The sequence below is a fragment of the Ursus arctos genome, unplaced genomic scaffold (genome assembly GCF_023065955.2).
Source record: "Ursus arctos isolate Adak ecotype North America unplaced genomic scaffold, UrsArc2.0 scaffold_27, whole genome shotgun sequence".
NCBI lineage: Eukaryota > Metazoa > Chordata > Mammalia > Carnivora > Ursidae > Ursus > Ursus arctos.
Window position 1 is genome coordinate 1,342,692 of NW_026622952.1, and position 19,473 is coordinate 1,362,164.

Sequence of the window (19,473 nt, forward strand, 5' to 3'; positions counted from 1 at the left end):
CAGGAGATCTAAGTTCCTGAATCAAAGAATCCCAGAAGTCAGCTGCCCCTGTACCCTTCCTTGCTTGAGCCAGTATGAGTGGAGTATTCTGGTCTTTTGTAGTAGGAAGAGCCTCAACTAGTAAGTTCACTCTGGAGAAAGGCAGCCATTCTAACAGGTACTGTTGTGAGATGTCTCAAAAGATTTCTCAGCTGGAAGTCCTAGTGACCAGGGTGGGCCAACAGCCAGATGAGACCATGGTTGGCGGACACGGACAAAAGCATAGATGCTTCAGAGAAAAAATTCTGAACTGCACTGAACCCAATGTAAAAGGAGTAAATATAGCATCAGACCAGCTTCTGACATTAAAATAAAAGTAAGATGATTTGATTCCATGCTAAGTGACCTTTTCCCAAAAGTAATAGGGCTACCAAATGTCTCAGTGTTTTCTGATAATAATAAGCAAGTGTCATTCAGAACAACGTAATAGTAGAGACCTACGTTCAACTTTCACTAAAATTATCAATCACTATAAATCCAATTACCCTGATTCCAGGCCCTGCTTGGGACTTCGCTCACCTGCAGGTGCTCCGTTTCAGCTTATTTAAACTCCCCAGTCACCTTCCTGCTACCCTATACCAGACGAGCCACACAGCCTCCACATTCGGTTTGAAACGCCAACAAAGAACCAACGATTGCTCTGCGGTAACTGAGCAACTGGAATAAAATTTCAAAGGCTTCCAAATTCTGCTGGCCACCTGCTCCTACTCTGGATTTGAGAGAGCTCAAACCAATGAGGCTGAACACTGACAACTGTCAGCTCTACTCAGCCCACAGCTTTCGGGGTATGTTTATGTTGCTTAGTTATGATTAAATGACGCATAAGAGGCACAAACTGGGCCAAGCCTAATAGTCTGCTACATTAATAGGCTTGGCTAAAGTGTTTCTTAAAATTATTCCAGTTAAAGGCACCACTATCTATGGTAACAAAATAAGAAGCCCTGTGTGCCACCCACCAGCTTTATGACTTCTGAAAAGATCGCTCACCTCTGCACTTTTTTCATCGGTAGAATGTAAGAGTCAAATGAAATGACTGCCATCCAGAACTAACATTTGAGAAATGTGTGATCTCTACACCTGGAAGCTCATGGTCATGTGCCTCCCGGGCAATGGTATCTGCTATTCTGTAATTAAGTTACAGAGACACTTAATATTATTCATGCTGCGATTCTGCAAGTCTATGGTGATTTTCACATTAGAATTTCAAACTGAGCTGAAATAAAGTATTCTTTTTGACAAAGTAAGGCTTCGCTTGGATTTTGAATTAAGAAAAAGTTTAGACTAACAGTTAACCTTGGATTAATATTTATTTTAATAATGTTAGCTATATATCCCACAGTGATATTCTATTTCCTCCAGGAAATTTTTATGCCATGATAAAGTTCTAGCTAATGCCACTAAATTTTAGACATAAAACACACTGCTAGTGAACACTATTAACTGCTTATTTGAAAACCAACTATTTATAAAATGAAAAGAAGGATCATCTAAATATACTCAGAGAAAAATGAATGCATCTGCCACCATATTCTTTCTTGTCACACAGTCTGTCCCAGAGGACTGGGGAGAGGAAGCATGCTCAGCTCCATGGCCGTAGTGATACAGAACATGCAAGAACGTGTTGGAAGGCATCTCTTCATTTTCCTTTTCAAGAGCTTCTTATCAAGCTCATTGCACAGAAGGTATCCAGGAGCAAATGTGATGGTACCACAGCCATGGATCCCGGCAACGGATGGCAGGAAGGGCTGGGGGGGGGGGGAATGCAACAAATGGACTTTGGAATCAATCAGATCCGGGTTCTAGCCCCCTCATTCCTGAGCTGTGAACCCTTGGATAACGTATTTCATCTCTCTGAGTCTCTGTGTCTCATCCTTATTTAAAGAACTAAGAAGTACTTCCAAGGGCCGTTGGAGGGAATAACAGAGGGAATTATGTATATAAAATTGACTACATCATGCTTGGAACACTATCCAGACATTGGTTCCCTCTTCTTCTGGCCTATCCATAGGCAAATCATTTCAGACCACTGTTAAGAGGGAAGGCAGACTGGTAAGAGCTCTCTGCCCAGCCATCAATGAACAGGAAAGAGGCTGCTTTCCCTTTGAGTGTACACTCCATAGTAACTATTGGCATAATTTCCGTGGCCAGGCTAGGGACCACATGTGACTGAAGAAGGTAAAACACAACGGACCTCGGCAATGCACCTCATCCACCACGTGAAAAGCTTCATTCTCTTGCTTCCGATCCAACATTCGGTTGTGGGGCTTTTCCCACACCACCTTCACAGTGTAGGGAGATCCAGTAGACTCTGCCTTGGTTTCAGTGTCCTACGTTCTCACCTGGGCCCCTTTGGGGTTTTGTAGTGGAAAACTCCACAGTCTGTGGCTGTACCACATCACTTCACTATCCCGGTGTGAATTCCCTGACTGGTTACCATAAAAAACCACTCACCTCACTGAGCTCTTTCCTGCCTTGCTTCTCATGGTATCATGGGGAGGAACAGAGATTCTAGAGAATGTTAGGCCATGAGATTAAAGATGAGAAGACCCATAACAGAACATTTCTCCAAGAGAACATGAGGTCAAGCTCCCCATGACCCAATTATCGGCTTATGGACAAAGCAGAGTTCCAGGTCTGAGCGGCACCCCACTTGAGGAGCTCAGGAACAGGCCCCTCAACAGGACTCATCCTCTTTACCACTCCCCTGCAGCCTTCCTGCGACCTTCAGGAGCACACCTGCACTGGAGCAGAGCCAGGGCCCAGGCACGCAACAGCGGGGAGAGGCCCACAGGCTGAGAAACTCCAAGCCACAGCATCACAGCAGTCTTCTTTCAACATGAAATCAATTCCCTTCAGGAAACATGCCCAACGTCAAAAAGACTAGTGGAGACACCTACTGCAACCTTAGAGAAAAGAAATGGAAACTAGAAAGTTCTTCCAAGCAAAGTGACTCTCAGTCTTAGAACCCCTAAGACCACCCGCAAGAGCTTCTCAAAAATGTAGGTAATTGGAACCAGCCCTGGTACTCTCTGGGGATGGGCTGGGGCATCTTTATGTTTTTCTAAACTCCAAGTCAAATGTTGAGAAATGCTGGCTTAGTTTATGACAACCAGCGAGATGCAAATCTAACTCGGAATCAGATTTCTTTCCATCGCGGGCAGCGGGCAACGTCTCTCAAAGGCTGGCTGGTAGACATGGTTCTTAAAAAGGCGAGGGTGGAGGGTTCTGGAAAGGAAAAAGTCTGGAAAAGGGTTCTGTGGAGAAGAAAGCTGGGAACCAGGAAGTTAAATTAAACACTTGTCTTTACTCTAATAGGCCAGAATCTTTAACAGGCCAAGGTGCGTTGTACCGTACAAGAAAGAAGTACATTTTCTAAGCTTATCTCATCACAAAAAAAAAAAAAAATCTCCTTTTGAAAAGCATCCCATAGCACTAGTAATCTGGAAAACACTTTGGGAAGTGTTGGTCTAATGTAATTGTCCTCCATTAGCTGTTCCTAGAGGTTTCCTACAGGACAGCCTGACAAAAGCACTCGTTCGGAAAGTTGTTTGCATTCCGGCCCTCCTGCCCAAGGGCTGGAGTGTGGGGAGGAGGAACCACTGAAAACAGAGTCACCAAGAGATAACTTTAGAACCAGGTGATGAAGGTCCTATCTCCCACTTTTCCCCACCTAGGATGGTACTCTAAACAACTCAACACTTGGTTCTAACTTTCATCCCTTGTGTTTTGATACCTATCAATTATTTGCCCATAATAAAAGTAACATTCCTAGACTTTTTATAATCAAGATGTTTGGCTCATGCTGAGGCTCCCATCTGATCTTTATTTTATGACTAGCCTCAGTTGGATGAAGACTGATGGATTTAAGGCCTGAAAGGGAACTGTAGTAACTGTCACTGATTTTTCACAGAATGCTTATATCCTGTAGCGCAGTGAATTATTCCAAAAAGCCTACACTCCCAAGTATCTAATAAAAAGAATGCAGACAATATGAAACTCTATCTTTAGCTCTAGGCCATGTTCATTATACATAACCAGTCATTCTTCCCTCTGTATTTGAACCTTCCAGAAACAAAGGTGGCAGTGGCCGCACCAGGTCGGGTGTGGGCCCTCTGGCCGTCATGACCCTTCCACAGAGGGCCCTGCAGCTGTGGCTGCCGCTGTGACTGCTCTAGGAGGTGGCCCAGGAGCTGATCCCTTTTCCAAATACCTGCTCTTTGAAAACAAAACTTTACTCTTCGCTGCGCAATGTGGTGGCTGACAAGATGTTTAGGCCCAAGGTTTCACTTTTTCAGTTCAGGGCACCATTCATATCTCATTAGTTTTTCTAACACCCCTTGACGAAAAGAAGTGGCTAATGGGTTTTTCATTAAGAAGTTAGGTTCACTAGCTTATGAGTATTTATATCCTAACAACTTAGTAGCTGTTGGAGAAAAGAATACAATAAACCGGAAGCGACATAATGGTTTTATCTCGTTCTTTGCTGCCATCGCTTACTAATGGGATATATGCGTCTCGTGGGCACTGCGGCGCTCCTCAAACCTTGGAATCAGATTAGACACCACCTCGTTTTGTGTAGCAGGTGCTTTTTATCACAGCAACTGCTGAAAATGTGGCTTCCCAAAGATGTGATATCATCAAAAGGAGCAAAGCCCAATCTATTGTTGAAAGTATGTACTACCTTGAGCTAGCAGTCTGCATGATGGCCAACAGATATCTAGCATACTTTACTTGAAAATTTCAAATATTCCAAAGCACAACTGTGGATTCCCTTTGGTGCCCTGGGGTACCTTGGTACCCAGTTTGGGAACCATTGATTTAGGTCAAAGACTCTTTCTGAAATGTTTTGTAATCCTTCTCTAGCCTTCCAGTCACCTGAATATGTGCCAGGAAGGCAGGTTAGGGTTAAATGACCATAAGGAGAAAGATTATAATTTCACCATACACAGACAGGAGGCAGAGATGACATTTCAACCTAACTGGCAAAAGATGAATATTGCTTCTTTCATTTATGCTGCCTCTTGGGTAGAGAGGCCTGATTTTTACCTCTGGGACAGTATTGCATTATACACTGCTTACCAATGAATGAAAGAACTATTTAATACACTGCTTATTTGATAAGATTTCCTTATGTAAACTTTTTGGTTTGGTTCGCATGTTATTCTCCCCACAAGCTGCTTATTTTCTATGGATTAATGATTTGCTTGTAAAATATTTTGGCATTATTCACTTTGGGCTTTGGATGCTATAAATCTCCTCAAAACCAATGTTGTAATAGGGTCTGTATCTCTGCATAATAAGATACAATAGCTATGCAAATTAACTAGATCCTAGGAGAAATTAGATCTAGTTCACATAATAATTTCAATTTTATATATTTGAGCTTCAGCTACGAAAAGACTTTCCCAACAAAAATCAGGAGATATTTTGAAAATCAAGGTAGCTTTAGAATGATAACTAGAAGCTCCCTGCTCTGCCCAATCCGAGGACATCTGAGTAGAGGGTCTCAGTGCACAGCTTTCCCATCAACACACGCACACACTGCCTTACCCGGCCTATTCCAAATGAATGGAAATCAGAGAACATGTCACCCTAAACAATCCTGAAAAGGATGGAATGGCATGGGGTCCCCAAAAAGCCCCAAACTGAATATAGCAGATCTCTGGTCCTGTTCCTAGCTCAGCTCTCATAAGCTCTGTGGCCTGTGCTAGACTTGTCCCATGACGTGGAAGTTAGTCAGCATTCCTGGGCCCACTCAGTCATGGTGTCAACCAAAATTTCCAAACACCCCTCAACTACCATGCTTGAATCAAATTTGAATCCAGTCCTTGTTTAACAGGTGAAAAAACTGAGGCTCAAGGACATGAAGGGCTCATCACAGGTCATCAGGTCACGTGCAGCTAGGGTGCCCACCTGCCTGGAATTCATGCCACACACAGAGCAGCTGAAGCCACTTCTTTCAGCTCTACCAACCCACGATTTTTGTGATCAAAGGAGACAGGATTTATAATAGTGAATAAACCTTGGAAGAAAATAGAAATGTCAAAAATCCAGTTACCTTGGTAGGTATCTGGACTCCTAAATCCAGAATGAAAGCTTCATGAGGGCAGGGATTTTCATCTCTTGTTCCCTTCTGTATTTCCAACTCCTAGAATACTCCCCAGTGCACAGCAGACACTCAGCAAATTTGTTGACTAAGTTCACTGACATACTGTAAGGAAGGGTGATGTTTGTGGGTAGTATTTATACTTAGGTAATCAACATTCTGGAAGAAACGAGTTACTGGATTTTTTTAAAAGCTTGCTTAGATGAACTTTATTTCATGTTAGAATCAAAAAGTAATCTATAGAAATAATAGTAATGTCTGCAGTAAGTTCTCACTGGCTAGGATATAGGTAGTATTATGATATTAATATCCTTATTATCACCAATGGAGTTATCCCATCTATGGCTTTTTGTTGTTGTTGCCTATTTGAAATCTAGTCACATAGGGAGTACAAGTATGAAACTACTCAGAGCTGGAAGTCTACCACTTGTGCAAAGGGTTTAAAACGTGGACTCTCAAGAGGAGAGACACGGAGAAGAAAGCCATACCCCTGGATAACTGTGGCATTATGTGACCCGAGGTTGAACAGTATCTCCCTTCTAAGGATCTCTCCTGCAAGGCAGGGGTATTAATGCCCTTGCCACTGGCTCTTAGAACATCAGCATATGGGGCTTCTACAGCATCACCTTCTTGGAACAGTTTGCAGTATTGCTGAGAACGTGACTCCACCTGGCCACTTTATTCTAAGGAATTCAGTAATGTGTGCACTCATTGTCATCCACAACTTGGTAGGTAGTTATCACTTACGTTTGTTTATACTGGGTCCAAGTTAGAAAAGTGTTGAGTTGTTCAGAGTAGCATGCTAGTTGGGGAGAAGCAGGAAACAGGATCCTCATCACCTGGTTCTAACCTAATCAGCTCAGAGCTGGAGACAACGAGTGGCGGGCACCGGTGGGGTACACCGCAGAGATGGCCAGGAGTCTGCGGCACCGAAGAGTCGTGTGAGCTGGGGGAGCAAAGCTGGAAAGAAGCAGCAAATGGATGAGAGTCAGCCATTTAGACCAGAAGAAACGACACAGAGGTATAGACTGAGAAGACAGAGAGTACAGAACGCGGGGGAACATCAATATATAAGTGATGGGAAGGGGACTGTGCAGGCGCAGCCAGAGAAGTAAGGGAAAACTGTGACAGCTTGTTGTCACCTTATATAAACCAAGGGAAGGCAGCGTTTAAAGGATAGCGGTCAATGCATCAAATGATGGAGAGAAGGCAGGCCACAGTGACATCCATAATCTGGCTTCCCAAGTACTAAAAATAATAATTAATACGTCATGTATCAAATTGCAGTGAGATGAGCAATAACACTGAGTCCAAAACCCACAACGACTTCAGGGCAAGAAAAGTTAGGCGATGAGAACAACACAACCAACCCTCATGCAGTCAGCTAATCCACACCCAGATACAGCCCTCATTCCAACTTTGGGTCAGGATTCCAATTAGGACAATGGTCCAAGGCTACAGGTAAGTGCTTTATTTCACTTGGCTGCAAAAAATTATCATAAAAGTCAAATGTTATTAATTTAATCCTTTTCTCCCCCTCTATCAAGACCTCTATTCCTTGGCATGGATCCCACATGCTTGGGACTAAGTTGGTTATTCACATGTTTTATAAACTTAGAAAAACACATTTAGTGATAGAATTAGCCCTGGCTGAAAGTCTTTATTATTCATGAGATTTTAGTTCTTCTATCAATCCCGGGACATTCTTCCAATATATGCCCGTCCTGTTTCTTACAACCAAGAATCCTAAATAATATCCAATATTTTAATTTGTCAAGAAATAGAATTTTAAATATTCATTATCATTATATTCTAAAAGAATAGATATTTTAAATATTAATACGTAAGAAAAAAGACCAGAACCTCAGAGTAAAGATTATTCCTTCAGAGTGAGTATTAGCTTTTTGAAAGACATCACCTTACTATTCTCATTTTTCTGCAGATGACTGACACCTTCACCAGAGACTGGATTCCAATCCAAGAATTGACACTTCATAACCACAAAGTATATTTAAAGTCTAACTTGTCGTAAGTCTCATTTGTTTGTTGAGTTGAAAATATGCAACTCCTTATTAAAAGATTTAAGTGTAAATATTAATATTTCTAATTACCACATATTTTTTAAGAGCTTCAGAAAAAATTTTAAAGTACCTACTTGGATTAGATGGTTTCCTAGCAGTAGAGATGAATTTAGTGTTTTCTGGTGGCCCTGACCATAGAATCCTGTCTGTGATGTTAAAAAATCTAAGTAACAAGGCACCTGGGTGGCTCAGTCAGTCAAGCATCCGACTCTTGATTTTGGCTCAGGTCATGATCTCAGAGTCATGAGATCGAGCCCCATGTAGGGCTCCATGCTAGGCATGGAGCCAGTTTAAGATTCTCTCTCTCCCTCTGACCCTCCCCTCCCTCACCCCCACCTCCTACCTCCCCAAACCCCCGCTGATGTGGGCTCTCTTTCAGAAAAAAAAAAAAAGAAAGAAAGAAAAGAAAAATCTAAGTAACAACTGAGCTCAAAGTTTCCACAAGGTTATAATTTCTGTGCCCACCTCCACCTCTAATTCTCATCCCCACTTCCCCCTGAAACCTTTACACAGCTCCTGAATCAGATCCTTGCCTTCCCTTCTCCACAAACCTGTCCCTAGGCTGACAGGATTCGAGTTTCATTTTAAATTCTTCAGGAAAGATATTACACACTGGGTCAGAACCTTTGAGTAAAAAGAGAGCTTCTTCCTAGGTGTCAGCTGAACATCTTGAAATTGTGCTCTTTCAAGCACCAGAGTGTTATTTACAGTTTTAGAGTCATGATTTTCCACATAAAAGGTCCATTAGTGTGATGGAAAAACAAGACTGAAGTGGCTGGCTCCTTATGAGCAATCAAATGAAAGCCTGGAGTCTGTCATGCCCTCTGCTTGTGACAGAACAAACATTTCTGCCCTTAATCAGACAAGTAATTTTTTAAGTGTCATACAAGTATTTCTAGATGAGCAGTAAGATCCTATTATCTTTATTGAAGAAAAACAGGTGAGAAAGTGGGTAATTTTGAATCAGGTTTTAACTGCAAATGTAAGCAAAGATAAGGAATAACAAGGTCTGGAAGTAAATCCAAGATCTTATCCATGTAAATCCAGTTTGTTTTTACTACATAATACACGTTTAAATAAAAAGCGATTTAAAGCTCTAAGCAAATGAAAAATACACTGTAAGGAAGGAAAAGTCCCCTTTTAAAGGATGAATTATCTTTTTTAAAAGCAAGATCTTTGACTTTTTTGTTGTTTTTAATTTTGGTAAGATACATATAACAAAATTTACCATCTCAGTGATTTTTTTAAAGATTTTTTATTTATCTATTCAAGAGAGAGAGAAAGAGGACAGGGAGGAGCAAAGAGAAAGGGACAAGCAGGCTCTGTGCTGACCACAGATCCTGCCACAAGGGCCCCGATCCCAGGACCCCGAGACCGTGACCTGAGCTGAAACCATGAGTCTGACACTTAAGCAACTGAGCCACCCAGGGCCCTGCCATCTCAATGATTTTTAAGCATGTAATTTAGAAGTATTCAATACATTCACAGTGTTATTCAACAATCCCCAGAAGTTTTCATCTCACAAAATGGACACTCTACCAGTTAGAGAACACTGCATTCTCCCCTCCTTCCGCCCCATGCCACTACCCTCCCACTTTCTGTCCTGATGAATTTGAAGACTCCAGATACCTCATGTAAGCTGAGTCATACAATATTTTGTCTTTTTTTGTAGCTGGCGTATTTCACGTCACACCCCGTCCTCACAGTCCACCCATGTTGTAGCATGTGGCAGAACTTCCTTCCTTTTGAAGGTAAAATGCTATTCCGCGGTATGTATATTCCACACGTTGTTTATCCGCTTATCTGTGGGTGCACACGTGAGTTGCAGCCAACCTTCTGTGACTTAAGTTTCAAACAGATGAAACTAAGTAGGCACTGGAGCTGGAGTCAGAACGCCGGGGTTCAAGTCCCTCCCCTCCAACCTCCGTGGTAGCTCCGAAAATACACACGTTAAAGGAAAGAAAAAGGTAAAGGAAAGGCAGGTGTACCACGGAGCACTCAGCAAATTAAAATACTGACATGCCTAGGTTCCGATGCGGGTGTTCGATACCAGAAAATCATCCAAACACTTGTTTGTGGCTGTGAATAAGGACAAACATAGGCTAGGTGCTAAAAATGCAGAGACGGGGCCTCCTGTGAGGACAATGCTGGCCAAGGGACAGCTGTCTAACCGGTGAACAGCTGTGAACAGTGGGGGACATAAGGTGATAGAGAGGCAGAGTGGCCCAGCCTCTCCGTCGCCGGGGCTCAGGAAAGGTTGTCCAGAGCCGAGTCCTAGAAAGGAAGGGAGTCCGGGACAGCAGAACCAGACGCGGAGGTGAGAGGCTAAAGCACAGGCTTGAGAGAGAGAAACTAACTCGATGGAAAGGGCATCTCAATGAGCAGAGCCCCAAAAGAGAACAGAAACGACAAAACCCAAGGCCTAATTAAGTGTCAATCAGCAGAAAGAAATGAAGCCCCCTAGAAGGCATGCATCGCTGGGCACCCGTCCTGGTGCCCGTGCGGGTCTCCCGGCCCTGGCTTTCCTGCAGAGGCTTCATCTGCTGAAAACAAATGGTGGCTCAGGAGGATAAATTAAAATCGCAGCAGCAAAAGCTGACACTCATTAAAAGCTGACCGACTTTGTGTCACACTTCGTGCCATTCAATGGAAATAGTTAAAAGTTGAAAACATTTCCAAAAATTCATAAAACACAAACTGCTCTACTTAATTCTCTGGTTTTTCAAATATGAGCAACGTGCCAAGTTCCTGTATTACAGCTGCATATTGGTATTTACCTATCATGCCCACTTCATCCCCAAAAAAGACTGAGTCAGCTACCATTTTATATTATCTGGCCGTCACTTTCCGTGAGCTCCCAGAACTACAAAGGACCTACAAGGTTATCTGTCTACAAAGAGAGCTTCTATTCCCCAGACACTCCCCAAGGAACGGACTAGACCATGGAAATGAGAACAGGGCTCTCAGAGGAGAGCCCGAGAGCCCCTGGGACGAACAGAAGCATCGGGCAGGGACTAGGGAACGAGGAGGCATCTGCAGGTCAGGGACATCCTTTCTTCACTTTCCCACGTGCTGACTGGCCCTTTCACTCCTGTGGTCAGGGCCTCCCAGGAGCTGTTTCTGAGTGCTGGAGTTGCTCGTCGTAGGAACCAGTGCTAACGGGTGAGAAAAGTTCCCCAGCAGAGCGGCAAGGAAGTAAGTGTGGCAGGTAGAAAGAGGAGTGTGAAGACCAGCACAGCTTCCAGCTCCCATGGTGAGTGGGGGAGGAGCAGAAGATGGAGCTGGAGAGGATCCACAGCACTGGTGGGTTTGACCACCACCAAAACCCAGATCGGTCTGCAGCTCCGCTGTTTGGCCACCCAAGCTTTCCCCGTCTTGCTACTCTAATAGCCTGGGACTAGAGCACAAACATCCTGTAACTTTGCATTTGCCCAGGAAGACCTTAATCAGCTTTTCACCCTTCTCTACTTTGCAAAGTGGACTTTGGCTCTTCTCTACTATTATCTCAAGATTTAAATCATTAGGGTCTACATGGTGTTCTACTGACACTGTTCTCTTCTACATCTTCCAAGTCCTTCTCAAGAACATGAAACAGCCCAAGACCAAAGATCAGAATAACTTCCTAGAGCCCTCAGGTTGGTCCTGAATCGCTTAGGCCTGATAGCCACTTGAGTTTCTACTCAGAAAAGAATCTGTGAAGAATTATTTTTATTTTTGTTTGTATTATTAAATTTTGGCCAAGGTCATGTTTATTTTTCTATTTATAGTAACTCAGTTACAATCCCTCTTACACTCCGCACGCTCTATTGTTTTAATGCAAAGCAGTTCATTAATGTAAAGTCAAATCAGATGCTTTGACTTCCATTCTTTCATTTTAATCGGTGTGACAAAAGTAAAAACTAAACAAAACAAATCCTGAACAACACCTCTACGGAAATCTGAAATGAAGAGGAAAGGTGGGAGGAGCTTCTTGAAGACATGCGTATGCTGAGCACAGCTTACCTATTTTTACTTTTATGTCTGTTGAACCATTTCTAAAGAAAACTAGAAAAGGTTAGCTCTGCTGAAGACAGAAATCATATATACAACTTCAGACTTCATACTGTTGCATTTCAACATTAATGATGTCCCTAAGGTTCTTGCTTTTTTTAAAGTTTAGTCTTGCCAAATGTAATAAAATATCTTATCGCAGAGAAACTCAAAATTACTGGTTATAAGAGCAGGACTAAAACAACATTCCAGAGCTTTACGTTTGTCCCCAGACAAAACCCAACCATATAATCCATTGGGGTACTATTCTCCAAGATTCTAGAAAGTACACCTTAAGATATAAGTTAGAAAAGAAGATCATTCTTCAATTTCCCAAACCATTTTACTTAAAGAAATATTTTGTATCATGGTGAAAATGATGGTGCCCATTTGATTATGGGCTGAATATTCGAGAAAGCTTAATAGTCTGTCACAACTTCCAGAAGGAGAACAAATGTTCCTATTCAAGTGAATATTAAGAAGAATTATGTAATTCTTCTAACTACATTATTGGCTTAAGTCATTTGCCACTGTGAGAAGAGATAAATTATAAAGAAGTTGGTAACATTAAATGTAGATTATAGGCTTTACAAAGAGAATAAAAAGATTCAAGGCAGCCAAATAATTGAATCACTTCGAAAAAGTATTCATATCTTAAAATAATAATCTGTTGTTAATCAAACTATTGAAAGTAAAATGGAATTCACCACATTTCAAACATAGCCAGAATATGAATACATCTCAGACCATACCAAAGTTCGTTTCTTAAGCAATCTATGATAACAGACTCACTTACCTGGAAGTATAAGAAAAGAAGGTTAGGCTGGAACTACATCATTCCTCCTCTGAGTAAAGATACCTTGGCTTCTTTCCTTGAAACGCAAAGGAATCTAAAACATAAAAATAAAATAAAATAAAAATAAGGGGGAGCCCCTGTGAATTCCCTTGTCTCAGCTCTAGGTGATATTACGAAAAGGTAGAAATTTAAATGACTTAGGATATAAAATACAATTCATCCCCAAAATGCAGGATGGTATTTCCCCGTCCCTATTTTAATGGGTAAAATACAAAATATTTGTTCACATACACACATCCACACAAGGTTTAAAATGAACGGCGAAAGCCCTATAGCAGTGTGCGTGAAAGCAAGCACACTGCCTTGCGAAGGAACCTCCCCCCAAAAAGCAAACCTTGCCAGAAAGAAACGTGCCCGCGGCCCACGCGCTGCTTCTGAACTCGCGGCTCGGCTCGCACGCTCTGTCCGCCTGAAGGCACTCGGGCTCCCAGGTTGGGGTCAGGAGTGAGAGTGCTGCCCCCTCTGCAGGCACCGCGTGCAGCGCCACCGATTTTTTTTTTTTCCCAATGTTTTCATGGAATGAAATGTTAGAAAAGAGCAAATCCTTCTGAAGTTTTGCCCAAGGGACGGAAAGGGTGCACACGCTTCCAAAGGGTCCCGGGCCGCCGGGAAAGCCGGGCTCTCGGAGCGCGCGTCCCCAGGCTGGCCCCGCGGGGCCGGCGCGCGGCTTGCGCTGTCCCGCGGGCGCGGCGGGGAGGGGGCGCGCGCACGGCCCCGCGGGTCCCCGGCCCACCCCCGCACCGCCCGCCTGCGCCGCCCGCCGCCCTCGCGCACCGGCGGTCCAGGCCGAGTCCGGCACCGCGGGGAACGGCGACCGCCCCTCGCCGCCCCTGCCTTTAAGGGATTCCACTGGAGGCCACAGATGTGTCCACGAAGATCAAAGCAGATGGAAAAGAGGTACAAGCAAAACACGCCCGAAGCAAAGGCAGGGAAAGGGACTACGCGCTCCTGTTGAAGAAGTGCTAATAACTGCATCAATGCTATCTTCGATTCATTAACAGTTTCCCAGGAGTGTTCATGATCTTTATAACTCAAGTAACAGCAAAAAGTAAACCACGATTGTTCCCGTTTCACAGGTAGGAATACAAAGGTCCAGAATGCCAAACACAAGACTGGGAAGCCCCTCGGGCCTGCCACCGCTCGTCCGTTCTCCATGGGGACAGCGGATGTGTCTACACGAATCTGTCCCATTTTTGCTAAGTTTGAAGGTTTTCTCTGAGGCATCGCCAGTAACAGTCAGTACAACTCCGAGTCCATTTGGATCCGCACCCTCTCCCGAGTTTACTGCGGATTTAAGGTTCAAGTGGGTTGGGCCAGCCTGGGGCGCAGAGCGGTGCCCTCCACAGCGACTCAGGGCTGCAGCTCTGCCCCTTCCGCCTTTGCTCTCACCACCAACACTTCCGCCCCTGCCTGGCTAATTAATCTATGTCCAAATGGAATTGCTGTAGGCAGAAAGGCAGCAATGCCAAAGTGGAATAATCACTTGGACCTGAATCTGAGTTGTTTTGCATCCTTGACAACAAATAATGTTATTCCAGCGCCTGCAGGCCAAGAGTTGAAATGAGTTTATAATTTGGCTTCCAATCTCACATTCTCATTCTCAACCACTTAAATTTTCTTTGCTGTCTTTTAGCATTCAGGGGGCAGCTTTGGAGGCTAAATCACTGACGTGGTCTTTATTGATATCCTTAATGAATGTTCTTTGCCATCTAAATAAAAGGGGGAAACATCCGCATCGTCCAAAACCACACTTGTTTTAATAATGAAACTAAATAGACTGTCAGCTCATACCTCCATATGATCATTAATAATCTAATTTGTACTTCTCTCTCCAGCAACTTGAAGAGAAACATTCACAGTTTTTTTTATCCACACACAGTAGTCCGCATTCATCCAGCTTCTAAGTGCCTGGCCCTAGCAATGCCAAACTGCAGGGTAAGAGCCACAGGATGGCCCAGAGCCTCCCTCTCTTCCTAGTGAAAGAACTCATTAAAACTCAGATCCTTGGCTCTGGGAAGTACGTTGTCTCCTTAGCAGTTCCAAACACCATGTTCCCCCAGAAAGCAGTCATCTCAAGCTAGTGATGGAAAAGGAAAGAGACAGGAAGGCAGAACCACTGACAAGACTCCCTTAGAGATGGGGGTGGAACGTGAATTAGCATCACGGAAAATTACTGAAGGTAAACCGAAGGTCCGTCAGGGAGAAGTGGGTATGTTCAACTGGACACACCCTCTACTGGAAGAAAGGCAAGGGACAGCAACTGCACAACTACAATATGTCATACACCGTCTAGCTGCATTACATACGAACTCATTCAATCCGCACAACAATGCTACGCATATGTGTGTTAATATTCCCATTCTACAAATGGGGAAAATGAGGCTCAAAGGGGTTAAGAAACCTTCCTACTGGTACATGCTAAAGCCAGGACTAAAACCAAAGCTTTGGAGTGAAAAAGGAAAAACAAGCCTTTACTTTTTCTATCATGCAACATGACCTTACCTGCAGTACTAGTCCTCATGTGTGGTTCTCTAAGCGAGTATGGGACTTACAGTGGCTTCTACTGCTTAAAGTGGGGGCCTGGCAGATATGCCAAAGGTTGCCATCGAGGCCTTGAGAAGACAGCCCCTCCCCGATCCCCTGAATCCCTCATCCTTTATAAGAAATCACAATGACAAAAACACACTCTTAGACAAGTAGCATATGCTCAAAATACAAGCTAAACCCAGGAAGACAACTGCAGGTGTACAGATACAGTGCCTGGCTTTGTTCCATTCAGAAAATAGTTCTCAACAACATCCCTCGGTCTTAATATCTGTAGCCAGACCTGAGGTCCCCTTCCCTATCGCCCGATGCCCAGTGTGTTCTCGATCGCTTGGCATAAAGAGTGAGGATTATGGAGACAATCATGTGGCTTCACAAGTTTTAGTTATGGGGAAAAGAAGGCAAGAGAAGGCAGATGTGCAGACTGGCTGGGAGAACGTCCGTGGAACAATCACATACTTGGATTTGGAAATTTCCAGCAGGATTCTAAAGGTTAGGAAGTCTGCCCCACCGCAGCCCCACAGTAATAGAGTTTGACATACATTAATTAACAGGACTCCGTAAATAAGTCAGCTTTTAATCATATTAAAAGGAGACCACCAAAAATCAACTATTGAAAACAGCAATCAAAAATGTTGAAAATGAGTACACTGAGATCAGTAATATTTTAACAATCTAGCAACCCATTCTGTAAAATGTACAATTTCTAAGTGGAAGTTCCCAGCAATTTAATTTCTAAAGAGCTTCAAAAACACAATCGATCCAATGGTACAAAACACCCATCCATGTACCTGAAGCTCCAAGGCTTCCTCACCTTCGTAAATGTCAATCTTTAAATCTTTAGTCCATCTAAACCACATACGCATCAGACACATTGATTACTGAAATGTGAGAAATAAGAAAGGAAGACTAACAAGCCCTTTCATCATCAATGTGCCTAAAACGACAAAAGAAAGGCACCAAGACAGGCAGAGACTAGATATGTGTCTGCCAACTCAAGCTACCTGTGAGATTTTTCTTTGTGCATATGTGGATAATAGTATATGTTTTTAAATCTTGATGGTAACGTCTTTTATTTGTATAAAGCAGTGGAGTCCTCTATGTTACAGCACTAGAAGACAGAGCAGAGATACAGTCAGAAACTGTGCATTTAGATAATTATTTAGATAATTCTAAAATTATCTTGCTCAAGAATTTATTTCAGAGAGGCCCCTGGGTGGCTCAGTCGGCTGAGCTTCTGACTCTTGGTTCCGGCTCAGGTCATGATCCCAGGGTTGTGGGATCGAGCCCTGTGTTGGGCTCAGCGCAGAGTCTGCTTCTTCCTCTCCCTCTCTCCCTCCCCCTCTGTCTCCCCCCCCCCCCCGCTCCCCTCTCTCTTATGCCCTCTCTCTCTCTCAAATAAAATCTTTTAAAAAAATGTTTCAGAAAAGAAAGTGCCCTTGCATGCTACACATTATAAATCACATGTAACTATATTCTTGACCACATTCCTTCCACATTAAATAATTATGCTGAAAATAGTATGTTTTGGAGGACAACTGACTTTAAAAGTCACGAGTTTCCCCAAAAATGTTGCTCTTCTGTTTTCCTGTGAAATGAAAAACAGGATCACTATGTCCTGATCTAGCATGTACAGAAGCAGACTAAATAAGAAGATATCTCTTTATCTCTTTCTTATTCCTAATCCTTCCAGTGAAGTAGGTCACTCTTATTTTCTTCAATTTTTCGTCCTGATAAATGGGGATAATCTCAGATACTATTAGCAGAACTATCAAGACTATGAACAAAATTATATTGCTAAATTATTTGAAGTGTCTTTTAAAATGTTTGGGTCTACAGCAATTGCACTACTAGGTGTTTACCCCAAAGATACAAATGTACTGTTCTGAAGGCACCTGCACCCCAATGTTTATAGCAGCAATGTCTACAATAGCCAAACTGTGGAAAGAGACTAGATGTCCATTAACAGAGGAATGGATAAAGAAGATGTGGTATATATCTGCAATGGAATATTACTCAGCCATCAGAAAGGATGAAATCTTACCATTTACATCGATGTGGATGGAACTGGAGGGTATTATGCTGAGCGAAATAAGTCAGTCAGAGAAAGACAATTATCATATGGTTTCACTCATATGTGGAATACAAAAAACAGAGCAGGGGACCAGAGGGGAATGAAGGGAAAACCAAATGGGAAGAAATCAGAGAGGGAGACAAACCATGAGAGACTCTTATCTATAGGAAACAAACTGAGGGGTGCTGGAGGGGTGGTGGATGGGGGGATGAGGTAACTGGGTGATGGGCATTAAGGAGGGCACGTGATGTGATGAGCACTGGGTGTTATACACAACTAATGAATTACTGAACTCTACATCTGAAACTAATGAAGTGCTACATGTTGGCTAATTGAATTTAAAAAAAATAAAATGTATGGGTCTATTAACACCTTAAAGGGTATCAAATAATATTTTCTTTATAAAGATTTACCAAGTGCCTCCCAAGCCAGGCAGTGGGTCCCCGTGGGCTCCCCATTTGAGCCATCCCCACATTATCAACCCGTGAACCACTAACACGTTCAAGAATGAAATGACTCACATCCTACACAGAAATCCAAATAATATACTGTTAGAGCAGAAAGGAAGATGGACTAATTTGAACTGGAAAGGAGAGAGTTATATGCAGTCTCTTGGAAAGATACTACATTGCTCTGTTTGCCATTAGTTGTGAGAACAATAACATCATCTCTCTCTTAAATCTGTTAAGATGCAGACAGTTGACGTACCTCCATAAAAGAGTTACTTTCCAGCACACGGCCCGCAGTGCCGCAGTCACACTCACGTGCGATTTGATTAGACATCCTCCCCTAACACACTCTTCTGGGCCGGCTCCGCCCCATTAGACCCTGCAGCTGCGCGGCATGTGCTCCCTACTATCGCAGACGCTAATGAGGCATGAACAGTGTTTCAGGGAGATCTGTTGTACTTTGTCCCAGGCAGAACAACAGATTTGGATTTTCATCAGTTGGGGACTGAATGTTTGTGTCCCTCCCAAGATGCGTATTGAAATTCTAATCCCAGTGTGATGGTATCTGGAGGTAGGGCCGTTGGGAGGTAATTAGGTCAGGAGGGTGGAGCAGCCATCACGAGCGGGACTAGTGCCCTGAGAAGAGGCCAGAAAACTAGCTAGCTCTTCTCTCACCATGCAAGGGCACAGTGAGAAGTCAGCTATCTGCAACCCAGAACCTGACCATGCTGACACCATGACCATGGACTTTCAGCTTCCATTACCGTGAGAAGTAAAGGCCTGTTGTTGATAAGACCCCCAGTCGATGGTATTTTGCTATAGCCGCCCAAGCTGACTAAGACATCGTCTTAAATGCATTACTGTGAGACTTCAGCTAAGTCCATAACTTCTTTGCCTGTGTTTCCAGGTCTGTAAAATAAAGCGTTTGGCCTAAGCCAGGGATTCCCGGTGAAGGGGGCTGACCTTCATCTGTTGCTCACCACCCACACTAAGAATCCCTGTGGACAATTAGACATGTGACAGCTGGGAACAAGCTACACGGACAAATGATGAAGATTCAGGACAGCATTTAGACTTGGATGCTACAAGTAGGGAAGGGAGCTTTAAAAAGGACAAGCTCAAAGAAGACACAATGCTCGAGAGGTATAGCTCATCGAGGTGCGATGTCCCAGACAACAGACCCCTACGCAGGGCAGCTCAGAGAGAACAAATCACACAGTCTAACACCTCACACACCAGCACACCAGTCCCAGTACAACAGCAACACAGACAGGGCGTGAGTTTGTGGTTCAGAA

At 43.4% G+C, this 19,473-nt stretch overlaps 1 protein-coding gene across 6 annotated transcripts in view; it reads right to left on the reverse strand.

Annotated features, from left to right (window-relative positions):
• Positions 1-19,473, reverse strand: part of CSGALNACT1 (chondroitin sulfate N-acetylgalactosaminyltransferase 1) — a 326,878-nt gene that overhangs the window by 171,920 nt on the left and 135,485 nt on the right. For 3 of the 6 annotated variants that reach the window (XM_026485711.4, XM_026485714.4, XM_057303516.1), the window contains exon 2: positions 13,052-13,145. The gene's annotated coding sequence lies outside the window, so the exon portion shown is untranslated. The other 3 variants (XM_057303517.1, XM_026485713.4, XM_044379263.3) reach the window with 3 other exon arrangements.